The 26,125-nt window shown below is 34.1% G+C and overlaps 1 protein-coding gene across 8 annotated transcripts in view; it reads left to right on the top strand.

Moving 5' to 3' along the window:
• The window catches only part of Pgant9 (polypeptide N-acetylgalactosaminyltransferase 9), a 207,426-nt gene that overhangs the window by 61,612 nt on the left and 119,689 nt on the right, over positions 1 to 26,125 (top strand). Inside the window, exon 1 of one of the 8 annotated variants that reach the window (XM_072911677.1) lies at positions 5,766 to 6,193. The exons of 6 other annotated variants lie outside the window; for them this stretch is intronic. The gene's annotated coding sequence lies outside the window, so the exon portion shown is untranslated. Of the gene's footprint in view, positions 1 to 5,765; positions 6,194 to 14,851; positions 16,519 to 26,125 lie in introns of those variants that run through there. One more of the 8 variants, XM_072911678.1, reaches the window with a different exon arrangement.

Below are 26,125 nucleotides of genomic sequence, written 5' to 3'. Positions count from 1 at the left end.
AGTACCTACGAATAATAGCCCACACATCAACAAGATATTACGTATTAAATTGCTATTTGTCTATCGATTACACCTGCAAATCCAATAGTATCAAATTTTACCTTTAATTATTTATGGTATCACATTTTGTTTATGCATTGAGAAATAAATATAGTTGAGGAGGTGAATTAATATAATTACGCGCCGTGATGTACTATTCCAGAAGTTGACATTGATGCACTGACAGTTATAATAGCATTACGTATACAATAGGTATTTGGAAAGTGATTGAGATAAAATCTAGAATTTTATTTTTTTATATGATTGATTCAAGGTGTCTACTCTCTGGAAAAATATGGAAAATCTGGAATTCTCAAGGATTTCTTTTTGCATTTGGGAAAATCAGGAAAGTCTCATGGAATTTTATTGGAATTCAGGGAATTTTTTCGAAAATTTTTTTTTTAATAATTTCACTCTCATATTATAAATTATATTATAAACAATTAGCGGTGTGTGAAACTGACATCTCATTTTATGGACACTCATTAATTGTTGAGAGTTCTAACTTTATTTTTAATAGTTCTAAAGTTTTTAATAGAGCAAACAAATAGTTCTGGCTATTAAACCGAACAAAAAAAAAAGACTCGGGACAAACTGGGACGTTAAGTTCACGCTGTTTACTTTGTCTGCTGACATTTTCTTAGCATTTCTTATTAGATTTTAAGCACTTGAAAATTCTACAATAGAGCTACAAAAAATTCTGTGCGTAAAAATTAAGAGAATATTAATTAAACAAATTAAATCGCCCAAGATGCTGGACATATAAATACTGAGGCGAGACGCTCATCTATAATAAATTAATAGTGCATATGTATGGAAAGCGTCATTAATACTTTTACAAATGAATTTATGCAGATATCAATACATTATATATTTTATATGTACATATATGAAAAATGTGTTCCGATATGTGCATAAATTCATGTGAAAAGAATCTTCTGAATCTTTTTTTTATACGTACGTATAAATATAATAAATTATGTATTTGTTTTAGTGTTTATTAATGATTATGTTATTTGTTTGTGCATCAAAATATTTGAATAATTGCAATATTCCTAAAACATAATACTCGTATAATATTTGTTTATATAATATTATTGAATAAAAATATTGCGCGTGATTTCTTGTGTAAATATAAATCATATGATTTTTACACGAGATTGTAAATGTTGCTTAAATTATTGCTATGGCATGTTCATTGAAATATAAATGCTGTTATAAATAGTGCTCTTTGATCCGGAAAAAAAAAAGAAATCAACGTGCCGTATCGAACAAGTTGTATTAAGCAAAATATAAAGTGTCATAAGATGAAAGAAAGAGACGGAGCAAAGTGGAAGGGAATCTCTGATTGTAATTAAATAAACGTCCCAGTCTGTCCGTCGCATAAAGGCGAATCTATTTAAAGGGTCGGTGCGCTCAATCAAAGCGATCCACAAAGAACTGAGGCGATACTTTAGGACCCTCGCGTGCCTTTTTAATGATTTATTAATTACCCTTGTGCAAAAGCGGGACTTTGGAGTCTGTACACATCGCAGGGATAATTACAAATTCGTCGAGTGTACGGCTAGGAAACGTGATGTCAGACTTCCTTTGCGCTTCGCCGGAAGAACTCTGGCAGAGAACAACTTCTTTTCCGCCGCGGCGATAAAATCTCTCGCTTAAGGTGCAGTTTTATGGACGTTGCGGACATTGAAAATTATATTACTTTGATTAACTCTAGAGAAAGGACATGTCCGCAATTCGATAGGATATACATTTCAAAATATATGAAATTATTTCTGTTAAATATTTTGAATGTTTCGTAATGAAAAATATTGCGTTAATCTACGTAACATTTTTATCGCGTCTCTGTTATATCTTCAAAAAAATTTTTATCCTTCCTGACGTAGGAGATAATGATGACGACGATTTCTTGGAGTGGTGTACACATCTATCTCGAAGACGCTGCTAAATCGAAAGACATATTTATTCAGAAATTTACACATTTAAATATTTATGATATATTATAATATATGACATAGTGATTTACCGCAGCATTAGCGAAAGGAAAATAGAAGTCATTGAAGTAATTAATTGATAAATCATATGCATATTTAATATATATGCTTTTATCGCGTATAATATCATATATACGTACATAATATTATTTATCCAGTATTCATACGGAAAATGCGCGCGGAGTATCTGTGATGGAAAGTCTCCGAAAGGAATTTGCGATGATAGTTACCGTCATGCCGGATATACATGTGGAGTCCGTGAGCGGTAGATCAAAATCGATACCAGGCAGCAACAACGCATGTGTAATTTCGCTGCGGATATTCGAGGAAAAGCGATACCCATCTGATGGTATCCAAACTTTCAAACGCTGGCAGCAATCGCTCGGGAAATCCTGCCACTGATTAGACCTATTCCATTCTAAACGAAACCGAGATCGGCCGACCGCTTGGACCGATCGATGCTCCACAAGCGCATCCTTAATTCTGATTAAACGTAATCTTTGTGAAGCGGAAGCTCGACGCAATTTCTTGGCGTTTCCCTTACTCTCACAATGAAAAACGGCGGAAACTTTTAGAATTCGTAGGAGCTTGCGAAATCGAATGGCACGTGATAATGATTAGGCTATCGTGACTAAAATCTTTCCGTTTCTATTACTTTTATTAGAAAAATTTTCAGCTTCTTTACGTTGCTAAATCGAATGTTACACATACATACAATTGCGATCTTAATCAAGATTATCGTAAATTGAAACTATTTAGACAAACTATATAAAAAGTATATACAGTAAAAAATGAAATGCTATAATTTTAACATTTTTTTTTTCCAGAAAGTCCACTTTAAATTTTAAGTTAAAATAACTCATTTATCGTGTGTTACTTGACAACTAGAAATGTTAAGTAATTGATACTTATTTATGTCAATTAAAAATCATTAAACTATATTCGTTTTTATTATTGACGTTAAATGTGATGTAAAAATAACATACAAATTAATTAAAAACTACATAGAAAGAGTAATTACAATAATTCGTAAAAAATGTTGATAAAACATTTTAAAGTTCATAATTATTCAAAGATTTATTTTAACTTTTCTTAGAATGTTAAACTGACTTTGAAATATGTTGATTATTTGAAATGATTATATTTATGATGAAACACATACAAAGTATTATGTTATGAAGTTGAAATAAATGTAACACATGAAAATGTTATAAAAATAATAACATATCAGCTGTATGTTAATTTTACATTGAAGCAGTAATCAAAACGTGGTAACACAAAAAAATTTGTAAATATGGATGTACAATTTTTTATAGTGTAATAGTCTATTTGTAGTGGATTATAAATTAAATTGTTAGGAATATTTTTTTTTTAATCCAGTTTATGAAAAATTCAAGAATCTTATATTTTTATAAAACGTTTGCGAGTTAACTTCATTCGAATGCATCTAAAAGATGTATTTGACGCGTCATTGACTTTTTTTCTCATTGAATGATCCCGTTTCATCGTCACTTCGTGCAGTATTGTATCGGTAATCAAGCAAATTGCTTCCTTCCATACAGCCGGTTTTCGAATTACGAAGTCCATAAATAAAACCTACGGGGAATTTGTCGACAGGAATATCAGCTAGCTGCGACCGTAACTATAACTTATCAATATCACACGAACAGAATTCAATCGCGAAATAAAACACCGCATGAAAGGCGATCACAGGTTGACATTACAATCAGCGTATTGATATTCATTTCAAAGAAATAAAGTTGTATAAAATTATCTTATGTAATTTCTTCTAACGAGAATATATATGTGATCTCGAATCTGATCAAATATCGGAAAACATTTCAGAGATTGAGATCCTGTTCTCAAACTTAAATTCTTGCTAAACATGCTAAAAATATTTATCATTTATTATAATATTATAACATCATAGTTATCGAATAATATATTATTTAAAAAAATTAAATTCTTTAATCATAAAATTGTCTTAAACTAAAAGTTTTTCTGATAATTATTAAAAATATTTTAAATATTTTGTATGAAATTTTTATTACATACCATTAAGTTTATATATGCTATAAAGATTATAATTAAAACATAAATACTTGATATCTGCATGCTTGGGAAATAAAAAAAACAGTTAAGTTTCTAATAAGTAATTAAATTTCTAAATGTACAATAGCGGTACACTAAATTACGTGCAATTTTCTGTATATCGCGTCGTTGATACTCAACGTTTATGTTCGCGCAGTCTAAAACGATACAACAGTCTTACATCATTACACGCTAATTACATACCTCGAAGATCTGTAATTTGCGGAGAGAAGCAGTCGGTTTACAGCATGTATCGTTTAATCTCGCTTTTGATTCACAAACGTTAACTGCTCTTGCGTTTATCCTATTCTGAATGCTACTTGCTATTGCTTTAGTAATGTAAAGCCGCGTGTACTTTGTATTTTTCGCTTAATTTAAAAAAAAATAGATGTTATCTTTTTAAAGGAAAAGAAGAAACTCATATAAATACGTCAAATATATACTTACTTAATATATCAAATACAATATATTATGTAAGTGGCTTACAAAGATATATTGTCACTAATAATAAGTTTCTGTAGATTAAATTAGATTATCGTTGTGAATTGAGATACATTTTTATATAGGCAAAGAGAATGAATTTTTTTTGCAAATATTTATTAACTTAATTTAAATTAATATTTTCAAAGAACTTTGAATAATGTCGATATTAATTCAGAAAATTATTAATATTTAACATTTTTATTTTATGAAATCAAACCTGTTCATAAAATTTGAAACGGTGATAATTATAATTTAGTGATAATTGAATTCGCAAGGATATGCATGTATGTATACGTGTGATATTACAACGATTTTTAACGGATATTCCATAAGACTGAATACAATTTTATGTATATTGTTTTCCCATCCGATTAAGGCGAAGAAAGATCAAATCTCGGATTAATAAGAATATATCTGCATTTATATATACATTATTTCTCTCCAAGTTATTTTATCCACTTGTCAATTGTCACGTTTGTTTTCTCGACGACGATTCAAATTATAACGTTCGAAAAGTGCAGATATTGCATCACTGAATTGCTTATCTTTATTTATCTACAAATATCACGTGATATAGATATTGATAAATCGTGACAACTGCATGCGTTTATACTAATACAGAATATCGAAACGAAGGTAGAACTGTGTACTCTGAGAGAGCGATTTTACTTTGTATGGCAACCAGACGTGAAGTACAGTTTGTAATATATTCCGAGAGATTGGCTTCTACGATTTCCCAAGAAATTGGAGCCACGGTAGCTCTTGAGATGCTTCGCGCGGATATTTTGTCACCAGGACCGCGTTTTCTTTCGCCGTTTAGGAATAATTCAGTGGCACCGACTTCTCCTCAACAGGTGGACGCGTCGCTATTCACGGCTTAATTTTAGAAAGCGTTAAAAAAGGATGAGAAAAAAAAAAGCGATGAGGAAAAATCCCAAGTGTTTTTTTTGCGAGACGTTCACGGCGTGTGTTGGGCAACCGTTCGGCGGACGAGCCGAAGGTTCTGCTGCTTTCGCGCAAAGGCCATCGAGAGAGTATGCCTCCGCTCCTTCTCTCTTTACAGTTCACCTTCTCCTCCCTGGTTCACCTTCTCCTCCCTGGTTCACCTTCTCCTACTCCACGGAATCCTCAGGTCGCAGGTGTACGAGCCGGCTATCGGCACCGCTTGTACCGCTTTCAGTCACCGCTTGGTCGTCGCCAGGTTCAGCGTCTTTCTCAATACGTTTTTTTCACGTTAAATTGTAGCGTGATAGAGAAATCTCTGTTCGGTTCCGGTTTATCTTATCATATTAGCGACGTTCGATATGATTTGTTAATTTTGTAACATATCTTTAAAAGATGACGATGATATTGTAGAGAATTCATATTCGAACTTTGTCGGTATTTTTCCACTTGCTGACTGAAAAAAAAAATTGTATACGAGAAAGTGCCAACGTGGTGTATTTCGTTGATAGTGAAGTGATGTTCATATGGCATGTTCTGTTTTGTAATTTGGCATTCATATGTGAATGAAAGTAAATATAATATATTTTAAGTTCAACATATGTTAAATATTTTAAACGCAACATTTATTTCGAACGTAGGTAAGTCTTATGTTGTACAATTACATATGCTATAGTTCTAAAAAACATTATTTTATAATGAAAACAAAATTTAAATATATTTTTGTAATATGTTGTATAGAAAATATATAAGTATTTTTATATTATTATATAAATGCAAGATTAATCGCTCAATAATTGCATAAATTAATTACTTTAACTTTAATTTTTTTTTTAAATCACGACTAATGTAAGTACACAAAGCAGGTATGATATAGTCATGAATTTATTTAACAAGTAAAATTCCTACTAATGGATTACACAAATTGTAGCTTTAGCAGCTTGAAACTACTTTCACCGATATAGGTATATTATGCGTGATCATTATTACGTAATAATAATTTTTACTATATATATATATATTTTTTTTTTTATTTATTTATTTATCATGACTTTATTACATAATTTGTATAATTCAATTTCATTTGATTTTCGACCTATTAGTTACTATAATGCGTTTGCAAATTATCATTATATCGGTCAAGTACACACGAAACTTGAAACGTGTCACGAATCACGTGACAAAGCGATACGCTTAAATCAATTTTTGTTGTTCCGGCCAGTTATCAGCTCAACTCTAACATTGGAAGTAAACCAAAAAAAGTACTTTTTCAATAAGAAATGCATGATTATCGCGATTTTATCGCTGAACTAAACTGTACTTTTTCCTTTCAATCAAATTGGAATGCGGAAAAATTTAAGTCCATTATTTATGCCACGTATATGCGGAATATTAAACTGACTGAATAAGTTTAAATTTAGGTTATTAAAGAGCACCTATTAGCCAACTTATGCATTGTTGTCTGACAACATCAAGGCTAATGATGAAGGACAGCTTGTCAAGCTCATTATTTCAAAATTTAAATTCATGCAAATTATGACATAATAATCCTAAAAATAATAGCTCAATATTTTCTATTATTACGAGCTGTCAAAATTTCATTCGTGTGTATGTATGTGTACGTCATTTTTAATAATTATCATTGTCAATAGTACCGAGAAAGGTAGAGTGACAAAAAAAATTATAGAGCTTTATTTAAAAAGAATGCATTTTTAATTAATTGTAAGTTAAAGACAATATCAGTTTCGGGAATATTATACGATTAAATCAATTACTCTCGAAATATAAATTTCTTCCGTTATGATATTTTTTTATTTATAATTGTCATATTATAATTTTATATTCTCGCAAAACGTATATATGAATTATGGCGAATAAAAACTTAACTTATGAGAGAGAATTAAATGTATTATCTTGATTAAATTCCAATATCGAAGTAATTGCCGACAAAGTTGTCCGCTCTTTCTCTCTCTTTCTGTTTCTCTCTCTCTTTCTCTTTCTCTCTATTTCTCTCTCTCTCCCTCTTCCTTTCTCTTTGTCCCTCTCGCTCTAATATCTCATAAAGAAGTTGGCGAACAGTCTGGAGAATCAGCTCCGGTTGAGGAATCCAAGCGGTCTTTACGTGTCTGCTCTTCCTATACAGTTGCTTCCGGTAACGGGCGCAACAAACCACGAAGAAACTGTACGATACGAACGAACAAAATGCTAAAGGAAGGCAGAGAAGGCGGAAGAATATCTCTCAATAATAGAGAAAGGTATATATATATATATATAGAGAGAGAGAGAGAGAGAGAGCTCTAGCAATCAATCTAGCAATATCGATGGTTTATGACTACGTTACGTCTTCGAAATTGCACATGTAATAGCAACTAACACGATCAGCGTTATAAATCACGAGCCTCGATATGCTTTTATCTTTCCCGTTCACTTCCTATAATATTAATCCTATTTTTTTTTCTTATTTACATGAGAGAAATATCACGAGAAATATAACGCATGTTGGCACAATTAATTTCCTCAATCAATCCATCAGACATGCTAATATAATTAAAATAAGATAGATGTACTAATGACAGGTTAAGGAACATTAGTAGGTCTCACATCTTATATTTAAGAATATCAATTTTGTCATATGTACTATTTAGTTAAATTTTAAAACGCATATACTATGTAAAATCACTTCCAAAAGAATTGTAAAATATGAAATTGACGGAATAATTAATGAATGATTATTATTAAGCTTTAATTTAAAATTATAAATTCAGTATTATAATTTTTTACTTAAAAATATATATCTACAATATATATTTGATTTTTTTTTCTTATTGAACTAATTGTAAGATAGATTCAGTGGTCATTCACTGGTATGAACGGTCATTCACATATCCTTATCCCGTTGGTCATAATCCGCTCGCCGCTGTTCGGTAATCTGTGACGATCTGTAACGAATTTATTCGAATGGAATTTAAATTGAAGCTAGCACTGGTATCGCGCATGATAAACTTGTGAGCGAACTATGCGCGCCGAGAGAGAGAGAGAGAGAGAGAGAAAAATTCTTCCGCGTACCTTTATTCGCACCAACGTTAAAGTATGCAGCGAGTTATGCACTCGCATAACATGTGTGTCGGCCGAAATCAATCAGATCGATTGGCGTTGCGCGCGCGAAGCCGTGCGATGTATCGCATTTCCGACCTTCTCGTAGGGAGAGAATATTGTTTCCTCCGTTAGAGAGTACGCGGATTTCTATGTTAGCGGATACGGGCGTTTCGGCGACTGTATTCCACGCTGATTGCGCGTCTGTTGCGAATCTACATACCGCCGCGGCGATAAATAAGCCGCTTACGCGGTAATCTAATCCCCGTATAGTCGTTTCCTCTCTCGCGGACGCACATAGCGGTGCGGAATGCGCGTATTTAACTGTAGCCGGGAAAGAGAAAGGACGAACTCCGAGAGATAGAGATTGTCTTGGATAAGAGCGTTGGTGAAATGACGAAGACATGCCTCGTTGAAAGAGGAGGGAGAGAGAGAGAGACGACTAGTGTTGAGCCGTGGAATCGAATACGCCTCCTCGACTTGATACACCGGATTTGACTGATCGTGACAACAAACATGTTTTGATTTCGCATCGTAACTAGTTTAGGAATCTCGCGGGAGAGGAGTCGCATTAAATCTTATTCGGCGTTTCTCGTTTCGAATAGCTTGGAGCAATATAGAGTTCTGTAGCGTAGGGCCTTGTAACTATTCATACAAAGGAGATGTATGTATAATGTAAGAGAGACTCGGTGATATGGTAGAAATTCAAATAATTCTGTAATAATGCTGCATATAATGGGCGGCATTGCTGGTTGCGATAGCCAATTAATGATAAATGACCTTTTATCCGTCGTCGAATATCACGTCAATTAATAGGCTATTACTATTTATCATTTGCAAGTAAAATCAGTCGTCTTTTGCGCCTTCGCTTTTATTCACCGCTGCAGAATTTACATTGCACATAGTTTGAGAGTCGCGATACGTGATATACGTCAAGTGTTGATTCGTCGTCTATCATAATGTCGCGGTCACATGTCGGTTACATTGCATGATAGCGTCCTGTTGACCGCTTTCCGTTACTCAATCTCTTAACCTTGCACTTCAGTCGTGGCCGACACTTCCTATTCCGACCTTCCACGATATCGGTACGGACAGGCAGCAACATAAAATGGTCGTTTCATTATGGCTTTATTACGTCGAATTAGGTCAGAACTTTACGAGGCGAACTATTTACATCGTGGTTACGACGGTAGCCTGTAACTTTACGAGTAGTGTTTATCGGAAGAGACACTGTCCCTGACATCCACTCGCTGTCGAGAACATTCGAGAATACTTCGTTTCCTATTTCTCTGAAACGTTATTTCGAAAATCTCGAGAAAGCTAATTAATGCTTGATTTCCTTATCTCTTTCTCTTTTTCTTAGGCCGATATTCATAATCCGTTCTTATATTTAAGTAAAGTCTTAAGATTTTATCTCATTGGTTGAACGGAATCTAATATAAAACCAGAATTAAGATGATCTTAAGTATAAGGACAAACTATGAGTACTGATCTTAATTTGTCTATTTTATTATTGAATATACTTATTATATAAAGAATATCTAATTTTCTGTCACTTTATAAATTATACTATATTGTCTGCAAGATAGATAGCGAGCTAAAATTAATCAATCTAGGTAAAAACTAGTAATTTATAATGAGACCGATATGTAGTAAATGATACTACTTAATATATATTATAGTATCATGTCTATTTAGCTAATTAATTATTATGTCTTATAAAATTTTATAGTTCTATTATTATATAGAATAGAATTTTACCTCGAACATTCGTCAATTCTTAAAGAGAGCTTGATCGTACGCTGATCTGAATATATTCATTTTATAAAGTTAATCAATTATTTTCATTGTCAAGATAATGGAATTTTATTGGAAGCATGGTCAATCATATTATATAATAATCGTTACTTTATGTCGCTTTAATTTAATATTCTCTTTTTTTGTTGCATCGTTTTATGTTGCATGCCGAGATGATTAAAGCGTGTCTATATGTGAGGACAAGAATAGATGAATAATATTTCATTGATTGAACATTTTTGCATACATTTTTTAACGGATTGCTTAAAATCGCACCCCATGATAATACTATGATATTAATAGGAATTCTAAAGAATTTGACAGTATCTTCTAATGTTCAAATTCGGACTTGCTAATGCGTATCGTAAAAAGCTACGCCACATATGCTAACAATGCATTTTTTATATCTTAAACGCGTTTTCATTATCGTTTTGGTGCAACCACTTATATGACGGAAGTGGTCGTGTTTATTATCGCAATCAATTATTATCGTTTAATAAGTTATTACGCAAATTAAAGTTTATGTAAGCAGTTCGTGTAATAGACAGTAATTGTGTTTGCAGTTTTAACAGTATACGACTTTAACAGTTGTTACTATTTTATATTAGAAATAGAGTAATAACAGGAACAATAATAAAAAGATATAAGTTTTGTGATTATCTAGTTATAGATTCGCCAATTGAGAAATATCTTTATTACGCCTTTTTTTACTTTATTTTAATTCTTAATTTCTATGAAAGTCACGAAAAAAAGTTAAGAAAACTTTTCACGTGATAAATACTTATAATTATTCTTCTGTCAGAAGTTAAAAGTCTATTTATTGGTTATTATTATGAGTTTGAATTATTTATTACATAACTGTCATATCATTATGTTTATTTATTGATTGATCTGACTTTACACATTATTACATATTATCAATATTTCATAAAGTGTGACGCCAATGAATTAGATGCAATTGATAACAAATTAATATATAATTAATTGAATTAATATTTCCTTAAAAATAATTATATCAGTGTTTCACGAATTTTGTTTTGCTTCTGATTTTCGATATTATTCCACGCAAATACAATTTAAAAACGTGACAACGTGACTTTATGATTTGATTATAATAACAAAACCCACAAAAAACTCAAGGTTATATTTATTTGAGACACAAGCTATCAATTTCCATTAAAATTGGGGAACTGATGGACATATCTTATTAAGAAATACGTATTAGCGTTACATGTCTAGAAATGCCAAGGTTCTCGTTTCGATTAAAATATAAATTTATTTTTCGTCTCATTTATGTCGAGCTTTCTCGCAGAGCTTACAATTACGTGCTTACCTACGCGATCGAACTATAAAATATATCCATCCCGACGATGGCGATGCCAGATAACGTACTTTTATCGCACTTCCAGCTGCGCCGATCGATTTGGGACGAGAAAGTTCCGCTTCTTCGTACTGGCAAACGAGATCATTACGAGAGGTGCTTCGCGTAGATTACTCGATTCCTTAAGTAGATTTCTCAAATTAGGCGATATAATTAGATGGAAGTTCCGTACACGCCTGCCAGTGTCTCCACCGTTCTGTACTTTTACTCTATTCATTCTTTTACAAAGTACTTTTTATTATTTTCATGGTTTAATTAGTCGCAGTATCAATTGATCTTATAAAGTTTAAAAGCATCTCTGCGGTCGCTAATTCAGCTCTTTCTGATCAAAGTTATCTAAAATTAAATATCATGTGTAAAGAGAATGAATAATTTATTTTAGCATTAATATTTATTTTGCGAAAATAAAAAAGAAAAATTTAGCGATATGATATATTAAATGAATAGATGTAATGCAAATTTTTCACAATTGTTATATTCAAAAATTTTTATTTTTTTTTTGTGTGTATATTTTATATAATTGAATTCAGTTGAATATACATACATAATTTTACAGAAATTTTTTATTACACAAATATATTTTAATATATATGATAAACTCATACGATGTATTATATGATGTTACTACAGTCTAAACTTTCCCGAGTCGTTTCTCGTAAGAGCATTTGAAATGCAAATTCGTCCGCGTGGCGTTTACGTGACATAGAATATACATGACTCGCGATTAGTCGATAGGAGTAATTTCTTTCACGATGCGTTAAAAAAAGAATTTTCTCGAACGACCGTGTATTATCGGAAAAGTCTAAAATATACAGTAAAAAGAAATATTGGAATAGACAGCAGTAGCAGGACTTCCTAGATATATATAATCTATCCACTCAATGTCACGAAAGAGGGGAGAAAAGGAGATAAAAAAAAACACTCGTGGTGGGTTTTTTTTTAGACATCTGCCAAAATTTCTGAATTCTAGTATAACTCTGGGGCTCGACAGAGTTCGACATGCCAAAGGACTTTGCGCATAGCAAAAGGATACAGCGTTGCAATCATTTTATTTCGATAGAACTACAGCAACCAGTAACGTCGCGAAAACAGAAATGAAATCATTGCGGTAGCTAAATTCCAGTTTGCTGTACTTTCAGTTACTGTATTTTCGGATCTCAGAAAATACATCGTGAAAGATAAGAAAAGTCCTCTAGAACAAGAATATATGTATAATCGGAAAAAAGTTGAACTTTATCGACAATTTTAGAAATATTTTATAAGAATATGTATTTAGTATTAAAGAGATAAATCTGTGTATACGTAGTTATGAAAATAAAAGATAAAGACAAGAAAGTATTGAAAAGATGTTACGAAGATATAATGAAGATTATATCTCTCATTGACATCTCATTGACATTTCATGGATATATCTGTATAGTTAATGCGCGTATAAAGACGGTGAATAATTTATCGCGCAATTCTTCGCCACAATATATACAATAAATGTAGTTTCCCACTTTTAAGAGATGCGAGAGAAACGCGAAAATAAACGTCCGTGTATCCGGAGGTTCTTTCGAAAGTTGCAACCGTCGTAATACTTTTATCAGTTGACATATTAGAAGTGAGAATGAGGGAAAGTTGGAATTACTTGCATTCTTGCATCCAGTCCACGAGACTTTGTTTTCGTTAATAAATAAAAAAAATTACTGATACGCGAGATTAATTTAAACAATTTTGCTTTTTATAGACTCTAAATCTATAGAAAAATCTAAGCTTTTGACATGACAATTTTTTTAATAAAAAAAAAATAAGAATATATTTTACTCTTTACAGCGAGTTTTAAATGCGAGATTGGAATATGAATAAACTCGGGTTGTGTTTAAAAATTATTGGCGATGGCTGTAGATATTGATCTGGTTGCATGGCGCGCTTTATTATATATTTTTTTTTGACGTAGCGAGTGAACAAAAGAGCAAACTCTGTTTTTTGTTCTTATGAAAGAGGATGGGGCGAGCAAACATTATTTAAATTGGGCAATCTCTCGGGACGATTACGTCTGCGGTTTCGCTAATTGCACGGCCGTTGCGCTGCCATAAGATGAAACGTGTCCTGCCGTCGAACAAAAAACTCAGGTACGCGCGATTGCAGTTTGCGAAAAGCTCGAAATTCCCGCGCGAAATGTCGTCATTAATAAAGCGCACTGTGGTGCTTACGCGGCATCACGGTGATCACGGGATAATAAGGATAATTAGATGAAATTCATTGCAAGAATGCTGCAAATCTACAAGGCTTGTCCGAGGAGAAATGTCATTTGACATTTGTCTATAACCAGGCGCCTCGAGAACACGTGTCTATCATAATTTCTCTTTGCTTGCTCAATCAATCATGACCGCTTTATAAAATCCTGGTTTGTCTTTCTCGTCTTTTGTGATGTATTGGAATATCGATTGATCTCATACGCATATGTTATTTTATAATAATCTCTCTTTTATTCGTCAGTTGTGTAATATTTTCTTCAACGAAATTTATTTATTATTGCATACACAGTTTTGCAAGTGTGACACACGAGACAGATCTTAATCCGTGTTACACAATCATGACCATTATAGGATCAATTAACGTCACGTTTATGAAAAAAAAATGTATAATTGTATCTGAGTTTTTTAATTTAGCGCTTCGCGAAAATAAAAATCATTAATTAGCCTGCACATACAAACATACTACATTTTATAATAATTTTAATATGGTGCGTGGGTGCCACTGAGAATTCTCGTGAATTAATAATGCATTACGTAATGTTTGATCCGTATATATTTGCAATTCCCTTATGAAATCAATAACTCTGTTATATATACATACGTAATTGAATTACCTATTTTGTATTAATATATGTATTACTTTCCTATATACATGAATGTCATTAATACAAGATTGGTGCAGTAATTTAATTAATTTTATTTTGTTTTTGAAAAACAAAATTTCATTAACTGTTGTATAGCGTCGCGAATAACAATCTGCGCGAATAATTAAATTATTAATTTGTATAAATAATTATTATTCTTAATTTACGAATCTTGTTTGTATTGCTTTAGCGTTAAATTAGATGTTACTTCTCTCTCGTTATCAGATTGCACTCTAACACACTAAAAATTACGAATAGGTGCATTAATTTCACGCGAGTGTCGAAATCGTGTTATTGACCGTTGCGGTACCTACTCTACCTACGATCCTCTTCGGTCGTAATACCTCGCAGATCGATGGATTAAGTACATCCAGCTGAAGTCGTCGTCGGAGAACTAGCTCGCTATTTGCGGTAACGCAAACGTTTGCTCTGACGACGCGATAACATCGAAGATAACGAGCTCGATCGTAGTTAATACTCGTCGGAAGCCTGTACGTGACTTCGTGACCAATGCCGCTTAATTTCACAGGGATCCATCGTCGTCACGTATATAACTATCGGCTATCGGTATTGAATCGCGAACGAAGAAATATTCGTATCAATTATTGACGCGAAAGTTAACAAATATTTGTTCGCGCTTCATCACATGTATACATTGTTTTGGTTTAACACTAACGCGATTGTGTATCACCCGTTCTCGATTACTATGAGACGATGTTTCGTACAATAACGTGACAAAAAATTACATTTTTATATAAACATGTCGTTATTTTTTTTTGTTAATCACATATTTGCGGGTTTAATTTCTCCTGGTCAATAAATTTTTCATTGAATCGTCGGAGAAAAAACGATGACTAATTTCCACGACTGCGACAAACGGTTTGTCGATTTCGACGTGGCCCCGTGCGACGGATCGTCGGATTTGCGAAAGCTCGCGCGTCTCGTTTTCATAAAACTCGGCGGTCTCATAATATGCTAATGCGCGAACTAATAAAAATTCAGTAGTACGACGAAAGTACCGCGAAATTTTATGCGGCGATTCCGGATGGCGGTAGCTTTTCGGGAATGCGCGGCGCGTCTTAGGGGTGATGGTTGCTTAAAGGCTGTTTTTGCATAAGCAGGCGAGAAGAGGACGAATAGACGGAGATGTCAGGTTTTTATGTTAATCCTTGCGGGGAACATTTTTGTTTGGCGCGAGGTAATGGAATGGAACAAAAGTCGCGAAAAATTTAAGATGCCTCCGTATTTTCTCTCATTCGTGCTTTTCTACTTTTCGCCACTCGTTGACCTTTGAAGCCTGTGATGAAATTCTAGTGGCATAAATGGTAGTTGAATTGTTTGTTCGGGATAATCGTCCCGGTGTATAACATGGATTACGTAAAGCTGCTGAAAAATATATCTGCCGTTTTTTCGTATAAATAAAAGTAAACTATAAATATTTAAATTTCTCCATAATTATATGGGTTATTTTGTATGCATGCGCAATAAATTTGTCTGCGCTATCGCTTTAGCTTTAGTGTTAGTCTTCTCCGAGAGCGAATTGCACAATGCTATTTTGCAACGACTGAGGTGAAACCACGCGTTGACGCATCCTCGAAAGCCCGCAACATTCCGCGTGACATCTCGCACGAATGTTACTCGAATGTTCGTGAGAATTATTGCAGGCTGTGATGGCTTGGATCTTGAACTATGTATGCCGCGATGCGATGACGAGGGGAAGGGAGGAGGATCTGAGAAAGGATACGAGAGGTCAGTTACGGAGGGGAGAAGAGACCTTCTTCGTCGTCATTGGGAAAGTATGCCGTCGAAAGGTCAGCATTTACTCTCTACGGAGATACAAATTATCGCCGCTTCCTCCTTCCTCCTCGCTTCTTTTCGCTGAATCACAGTATCTTCGCAATTATTACATTAATACGTAATAAGGAAAATTAAGAATGTTTTATAGTACAATATAATAATTTTATTAATCGCGATGATTGTATAAATTACTTATTGAAAGGAAAAAACTTGATATTAATATAAGCTCCCTTAAAAAAAAAAAAAAAGAAAAAAACGTAATAAATTCACACGCTCGAGTATATATATAAAAATGTACATTTATATTTGCGTACGTAATTAAAAATTAAAAGATTAAAAAATTGTTTTAAAAAAACACATTGTTAACAAATTAATTGCTCAAGAATATACATATCAATGGAACTGTAAATAAGCTAAAATATTGATTATATTTTCAATTTATATTAATCAAATAGATGACAGAAGAATTTATTGACATTATCTGAATGGCACTGTTACTGAAGAAGCAAAGACTGAAGAATCAAAGTACAAAATTTCATATACCATTGTCTCATATATCTTGAAGCAAAACAATTTCATGCTTCTTCTAACGCAAAACGCTAAAGCATCTTTATTTCGTTTCCTGTTCTCTTTCTTCCGTTTTCTTCTCCTCTGCATTTTCGGAAGATTTGAATTTTAGCGGGACGCAAACGATTCCCCTTGCCAGCAATAAAATAGCTCCCTTCGCTTTCAAGATGTCGACTCGACTCGCGCATGATGGAGTCTGCGGATTATTTACTTCAGCCGCAGAGACACAAAAGCTTACACCGACGAGACGAAAGTAAATCCCTTTCTCTCTCTCTCTCTTTCTCTCTCTCTTTTTTTTGCCCGATAGCCTGAAGAGGAGAGATGCATTTTGCTTTGTTTCCTTCCACCGCTGAGCGCTTTATGCTTGCGATCTTCAGAATCTCAATGCACCATTTTATCTGCGGGCTAATATCTCTCGTCAAATTATTTTAATAGACTATTTCGATCAAGACGTAATTTTGCATTTACATATAAAAATGTATAAACATTTCGGAATTACGTCAACTGAAATAAATATCAAATTGCAAAAATGTCCCGTTCGATTTCAATATTTCAATCTCGTCTTATTTTCAAGCTCTTATTTTAATTTAGTTTTCAAATTACATTTTCTTACAGACGGAGAAATTACCGACAAACGAATTTAACGGTCGGAGTAATATACTCGAATTGAAACTGCTCGACAAAATATTAAATTTCTATTTCACCCTGCATTAAAGTTATTCTTCCGCGAAATCAAACCCTACTTGGTATCGACATTCTTTTATAAATGTTCGTACGTCGTCGACACACGGGCGGAATTACTTGGAATATCGCGAGCCCATTCGCGGATTCTGGCCGATTGCCAAGGTCGATCGTACTCGAGTGGATTTACACCGGAAGCAGTGGAAGTCCTTAACGGGACTCTTCCCTCTAATCCCGCATCGTAGGGAGAAGACTCGGTAAAGTGCTTACTATCGGTTTCCAATGTGAAACCACAAAATTTATCTTTCAATATCAGATGATAATTTGTCAGTTATATCTTACACAGTCAAAACATTTTCTATCCTTATCTTTTCTTTTTTTAAATGATACTTCCTTAGACCTGTCTCCCTGTTTTTATTTGACATTTCGATTTTGCTTTTTTTATATGCAGTTATACACGTCATATGCGCTTTTTGTTACCGATGACGACATTTTCTTAGGAAAGTCATTATGTAAAAAGCCGCTCGATATCCGGGACGGCAAAACTCTTATTACGGCACGCAGGATAACGCAATTATCCTCGCGGTTAACGACTCATCGCGGCACATCTAGATTTCGCAATCGTGCAAGTCGCTTAACTTAATTTCGCGCTCGGTCGCCGCAGACGGCAAAATTAGACTAATCGTCTCTGCAATTTGTCGCTCTGTCGCGTGCGATTGGCCAATCCATCGTCTCTGCTAGTCACGGATTTTCGTGATTTTCTATAGCAACGCTCTGGAGCAAGCGCCACAGCTGCCTTTTACTCATGGCAGTCGTAACAACAACCGCGAAACCGCAATGGACCGCAGATTTATTCGTGTGCGCGGTATAATCCGACGCGCGAGGCGTGCGCTCGATAATAATTTCAGTACGCTCCTTATACCCGCGAACCGTTTTGCTTTCATGCTTTAATGACTAAAGCGGGAAATGCGCATAATAAGGCAGGTATTACGATTAGCTGCCAATATCGTCCGGCGTTGCATTGTAGTACAGAATTCCATTTAATCCTTTTCAGGATTATGATTTTACACTTTGCATTTATCTTTAATAATTGTGTCCTTTTGAGTATAAAAATCAAGAAAACAGCTGTGTTTCCGTGATAAGGCACGCGATTTCTTTTAAGATACGTATTACTAATTTAATTTTTTGAAAAGCTACAAATTATAGAAAATTTATATTACATAATAAAAAGAATACACGCTGGGTGTTTTATCGTTCTAGTATTAAATTCGCGAGTTAAGAAAACACATATATTTTCCCGGTTAATTTCGTGTACAATAATAACGGATGTTCGACATGCGAACGTACGTTTTCAAGAAAAAGGGATACTTATGTAGATGTATATAAAGATAATCCTTGCCGTTTACGTCATCTTTTCGTTCGTGTCTAGATACTCTCGACGGAATTTATCGTCCGGCCCATTCTTCGCTTTATCACCTTCCTTCGCGCTAGTAACTTTTCGAAGATAAAAGCAAAGTTTCGTGAGTTTCTCGACAACTCGAGTTTCTGTTCAGTGTCGTTTGCTACGCACACACGCATAAATCTGCAATCTACATCATTGCGGTCCCGCAAAATTTATTCTGTTTTGAAAAATGTTCACAGAGAAGCGTGAAAATGCATTTCCGTGACCGAAGGCAATTTATTTTTATCATGCATACGTCGGTAGGTAATCAGTATTTTTACGAAACGTTCCGCTGGAACACTGGATTACATGTTAGCCTCGTGCAAGAACGTATCTTGCGGTACATGATAAGCGTAATCCAATCTCACGTCTCTTTTTCACTTTTTAACAAGATTTTTACTCGAATCACGAATAATCTAGACTTCCGTTCTCACGATAGAGTCACTTAACCAGATAACGATCTTCAAAACGCGTCGTTTCCGCATAAGACTGTCCCCCCCCCCCTTTCTCTCTCTCTCTCTCTCTCTCTCTCTCTCTCTCTCTCTCTTTCTCTCGTTAAAGTAGCAAATTTCGAATCGATTGTATCGGCCGGGTGATCGTTCAGTCACGGAGTCTCATGGACGGAAATTACCTCGACGGAGATAGGGGGAAAAAGCGCGGAAATTGCGACAAACAAGACGGCGTCTTGTTTTACATCTCTTCTCCAGCGCATGCACAAGTGATGAACAACCTCTGCGTAACTCGCGCCGCCACGGGCGAACGTCCCCTTTCTTCTCGCCTTCCGCGCCATCATGGTAATATCCCCATAATTCATACAGGGGAGAAAGGGGAGGCCTAAGAAAAAGTAAAGAGATTACGTTGTCCAAGCCGTAGCAGCTTTCTTCCGTAAAGCTACAGTGCCTCGATACAGTCGTAGATGCATCCACAGCCAATTACAGACTCAGATGTACTATCTCGATGAGTGATGTAAAATACCATCCTGTCATCGTTAAAAATTATGAGAGATATAGTAACTTTTCCTCTTATTTCCTTTTTATCATAGTTGGATCATTATAAATTAGATTTCTTTGTCTTATGTGACATCAGATGTAAACATTTTAGTAAAATGTCAAAAGATTAATCTATGCAACTATAATATATATTTTATAAACTAATTATAAAAAAGGAAAATAAAAATATGATATATAAATTTATGAATTGTAATAGAGCACTTTTCAAGATTATTGAATTTTTTTCTAATAATTTTCGGATATGCTATATTACATTAATTTATTGTCAATTGTATAAGCTATATTTATAGAAAGCGGCGATAATGACTCAAAATGATCATTGCATCATGACTTTAAAAGCGATTGTTTCCGGTTTCTTTGATCATCAGCGAGACAATGCAATTAATTCTTCTCTTATACAATGTAATATTTCGATATTTAGAATTTGTAAATTATTCGAGATTCGATATTTTACAGATTACATCCGCCTTTTCAATTTGATTGTAACACTTGCATTGCGCAAAGATTGTGAAGCGGATCGTTGCATTTAAATTTGTATTTATTTTCTTATGCAATGCAAGTTTCCTCGTTTTAAAACTACAGAGTAATGACTTATAACGATTTTAATAAACAATTATTGAATTAGTGTCTTCATACTTTCCAGTATAATTAATAGAAAAGAAATTTTATTGTAACAATTTCTGTACTGTATCATATCAAAGCATACAAAAGAAAAATATTTATTTACCATTCCAAAAATTACTACAAGAATATAATTTTGCACGCGCGCGCCGACAGAGATAAATAATATTTCCATTTCCAATATCAGTCTTTCAGACAGAAGCTATCACTTAATTGTTATATATTTGACTTTTGCACATCGTAATACGGTGCTGTGGTAATTTGACGTTGATTAAGACAAAGTATCGAGGCGAATGTCTCGAATTTCCTCAGCGTCTCTTCCGATGACAAAGCTAGTTTCGTGCATCAAAGGGTGCATTAACTCGTAGTACTGTAGATCAGAGAATGAGATGCACCCTGAGCGTCCCTGATTTTCATTTCGCGTGTTCGCCAGCTGTGGAGTTCCACGAAGGTCCTTTACCTCGCCCTGCGCAGTCCTTAAGCGTGACGTAGTTAATTGCTGATGTGATAAAAGCAGACATAGTCTTTTTATTAATTTATTTTTCCCGCAAATAAACTGTTATTTTTTCTTTTAAATCATACATATCGGTGAAATTATGAGAAAAGGAAAAAAGAAAATATTATGAAATTAATTTTGTAGTGATGATACATAGGCTATATAAATTCAAAAAATTAGAAAAGAACTAATCTGCCGTTAAATATTATCATGCTCACATTTATCGTAGTATACTAAAGACTACAAAATATCGTAGATATATGACATCATATTATTCTCAGTTAACGAATTACCTTTTTAGCCTACAACAAAATGTGCTGGTGTAGCTCGAAAAAAGCATAGCTATCAAAAGATGCAACACGATAAGCGGACTTGCTCATTAAATCATACAAAGAGCGTTGACAAAGCCACGGTGAGAACAGGTCGGTCCTCAAAGACGAGCATTTCCTCTTTGCAACGTTAACCGCGTCATGTTACCAAATGCGCGACAGGATCCTGCACATAGAAAACACCGCTAGATAATTTTGCATTCACTACTCAATTTTTTTATATCTCTCTCTTGTTTCTTTTTTCCTCTTCCCGAAAGTTTCAAACGCACATTATATGTATATATTATAGTCCCTTTCCTTCCCACCTAAAATAAAGTCATAATTAAAAGTCATAAAAATTATGCTTTTATAAATGTTGAACTTTAAAAGTATGCCTCTTAAAAGAGAATTTTTCCGTTGCAATCAGTGCTTTCCACCTAATATTTCACGCAATTATTATATTCCATAAACAACATGGGATGGCTCGCGTTATTTTCACTGAAAAATATATTTTTAATTATGAAATTAATTATAACATAAATTTTAATTATAGAACGCATTAATAATGTGAATAAAATATGCATATATTTTACATGTTTGTATAGATATTCGGTTTTATAAATAGCTATTTATTTTAACAATATTCAAGAGTATTTCGTCAGACATAAAAAAACGTTGCCTCAGGCAGAGGGAAATAAAGTCTGCTATGAAATATCTTGGCATTTTTATGGTAGAAATACCGTGGAATGCTCGTTTGTAAAAAATAGCATCGTTCTCGGTCACGACGATGCGCTCTTGGAAGCAATGTCTTAATTAACTCGCTTCATTGGCGAATTCTACGAATCCTTTTCTTTTCCTCAACCTCCATGTACCATGGTGCCTTATAAATCCTACTTATATCCTGGACATTCTTCACGGCCGCTTTTCCGCGACCGGAAGATTTTGCGCCCGTGGATTCGTCCGGCTTTCCGCTGGGTCGTTAAATCCATTAGCCGTCGCTGTCGGCAGAATGAAAAAGAGGTGGCGGGATCATGCTAGATAGTGGTAAAATCGGGAGAACCACATACGTGCATCACGTACCAAGCTGAGGAAGAAACTTCGTTATGAGGGAACTTGTGACGCGACAATCTCTGTTGAGTCAGAGGTTTTCCATTTGAAAAGTCCGTAGGACTTCACCCTCGTTCTCTCCATTATTTCCTCTGTCTCTTTTATTTCTTCCTTCGCACCTTCTTATTCTTTTGTAAACGACTTTTCAACTGCGTAAATTTTGTTTCGATGTGCAATTTACATTGATCGGCTCTCTGATCATCGAAATGACATTTTAGGTGTTGAAGTGATCAAACGAGTTTGAGTGGCGAAGAAACTTGGGAAGAAAATAAGATTGTAAAGTTGCTCGTTTAATCTCTTACTAGATATTTCCGATCTGTAGAGACGGTTTTTAGTATTGGTGGTAGCATTTGGCAATTTTTTATAAAGTAAATGATATTCCGATAAAAAAAATAAATAACTTTTTTATTATTTTATAACAAAAAGAGACATATATTTTTATTTATTTTTCTTTATTTAACAACATATTTTTTTCTTGTTCTTTATATTATTTGTAATGTATTGATCCAGAGAAAGAGAGAGGGAAGAGAGAGAGAGAGAGAGAGAGAGAGAGTAAGCGTTTAGTTAACAACGCTGATTGTTAAGATAAAGTTGCATGCAAACGGATCATTTCAATTTAGTCGAAACGATTATACAAGCAGCGAACTTGTATAGTTAGCGAATTTTGGAAAATAATATTTGGAAGTTTCCCTGTTTAAACATATACTCACATTATATGTAAAGTAAGTTATCGAAATTTCATGTATAATGTTGGTTATTACTGGACCCTCGAGCGTAGTTATGAAAAACCGACAATGTTTCCAGATCTCTCATTTCAAAGCATCGGTAAATGTACGCAAGATGAATTAATAGATATATAAATCATAAATAAAAGAAGCAGATCACGCGCTTATACAAAATATATTGGAAATTATATCGCTCGAAGGAATTAAAAATTAGTTAAAATTACTTATATTTTTAACATTATTATTTATTAATGGTTAATTATATTTTATATTGAATGTTTATTTTATTGGCTTATTTTATATTTAATTTATATTTAATACTGTTGCATGATGAAACGAGAAAATACATTGAAGTAACAAATTGCATTTAGTTTATTATTTTTCATTACTTCTTTCTTCGTCTCATTTTATGTAATGCTGAAAATTTTCCTCTCAGGATGCACTTACGCGAATTCTCAGCTGTTAAATGCGCTATTTCTCGTGTACGCTAGACAGGAGATCAGTTCTAAGGAAACAGTTAGAGATGGGCGACAATATCCTTGAAAATTGCAGCAAGTATGTGTAAGAGAGCCGCTTCGTATAATAAGTGGAGATGAGTATCAATTTGCTGTTATTAAATTTTGTAAGAGAGCCAAGAAATTCCTTATTTACTGCGTTACAGCTTTCAACTTGTTATCATGAATGCATAGCGTTTTGAGTTTATGATTTATATAGAAGCGATGTCGACTTAATTTTATTTGATGAAATGAAATATAAAATTTTAATATTTTACATAAAATTTTTATGAAATATAACTATAATAGAAAAATATAATTTTATCATTATTCTGTGAAAATTATATTTGAGAGAGACAGCAAGCATTTTAAGAAAATAAATAATTAATAATAAAATAAATAATGATAAAATAAAATACATATTATATTACTTTAATTAATTAGACCATATTTTTCTTGTTTTTAAATTTTTGTCCCGCCTTCTAAATTATAATGCCTTAAATGTTAATAAATCTCAAACGCGCAGCTGTTTCATAAGTCATATTGTTAGAACCTAGTATCTTGATACTTTTTAATGGCAGTTTCGCTCGTTATACTCTTTTCAAACTAACCGATGTCTTGAAACACCATTGTGCACCTTTCGTGTAAGTGTTTATAATGACCGCGGTTAAGATTGTTCGAGGTTTTTTCCAGACCAAGCATTTAGACTTGGCGTCTTTTTCTTCGAGGACGGTTAGCAGGAGGTTAATTTCGCTTGACAAAGTGGCGGGACAGGTTGTAGATTGCATCGTTCGTGTTGCGGGAGCGCCGATTGCGTGAAGGGTGCGAGTTCTTAGCGCGTTTGAGAAGAAAATGGGTAAATGGTGCCTGAGAAAAGCAGTGATAAACGAAATCGCAAAACTAGATGTTGTTTGTTGGAAATTCTCGCACTTTCTTCAGAGCCGACTGTACAATGTTTTATGAGTAAATGTCCCCTATTACGAGTCCGCTCGCTCGGGAGTACGTAAGGTGAACCGTTCCATTTTATACAGTTTACGAACTATTCCATTCTCTTGTAATCCACTTACAGAAATTGACTTGGTGTAATCCCATCGTAATCCGAAAAAAAGGTATTTTATTCCGGTTTCAATCTGGATCAATGGAAATCATTGTTTACAACAATGATTTAAATATTTAAAGACCCGAGACGCATAATTTGATTGCGAAGTCTCTTTCAAGATGCAATCGAAAATTTTAAATCTGTTCTAGAGAGAAGATTAAATATTATTATTTCTAATAATTAACAAAACATTTAAGAAATAAAATATTCTTTGCTTTGCTTTACTTTGGTAATTTGTTTATTTCGTCTTATTTCTCGCGAGAGAATCTCTAATGAACCTCTTGCCCGCATAATCATGGCCATTGATCGTGGTCGACGTGCTCCAACAACGGTACCACAGAAAGGATCATGTCCTTGGTATAAGGGCGCGCCATGAAAAACGACATACCTGTCACAACCCCGTTTACCTTAATCGATAGAGTTAGCGACGTGTTACCGGTAACGTGCGTACAAAAGCGACCTTTCCGGTATGTGACGGTGATCAAATCACCCCGATGAAACCTCAAATGAAAAGAGAGAGAGAGAGAGAGAGAGAGAGAGAGAGAGAGAGAGAGAGAGAGAGAGAGAAAGAGAGAGAGAGAGAAAGATATGGAAAGGAGAGAAAAGGAAAAAAAGAGTATCAAGCGGAAAAGAAACGATAAAATGGAGCGTACGAGAAAAAGGCAGTCGGATTGGCGGATGTAGGCCTTTATAGCGGTGCAGAAAATGTAGAGCGGAAATAGAACTCCCAGGGAAAGTTTCCTGGAAGCGGCATTTTTCAAGGAGCACAATGCCGAATTTACACTGTCGCGCGAAAAAGGCGGAGCGAAGACGTTTCATTCGTTAGTTTTGACTCGTGGCGTTTACTCAACGTCCGCCCAGCTCCTTTGTATCCTGAAGGATCCGGAAGCATCCTTTACCCTCGGACAACGTGAATGCAGACTCTCTTTTCCTCAGGGAAAAGAGCTGTGCATAGTTTTTTCAGCTGGTTCGATTTATTTTAACGAGAAACCGATGCGCACACACGTGCAGCAGGAAAACAGATACACATATACATACAAACGGGGTTGGTATAGTTAAATTGATTCCTCGA

This window comes from Anoplolepis gracilipes, chromosome 2, assembly GCF_047496725.1.
Source record: "Anoplolepis gracilipes chromosome 2, ASM4749672v1, whole genome shotgun sequence".
Taxonomy (NCBI): Eukaryota; Metazoa; Arthropoda; class Insecta; order Hymenoptera; family Formicidae; genus Anoplolepis; species Anoplolepis gracilipes.
The sequence above is the reverse complement of the archived record's forward strand: the minus strand, read 5'-3'. Positions and strand labels throughout refer to the sequence as shown.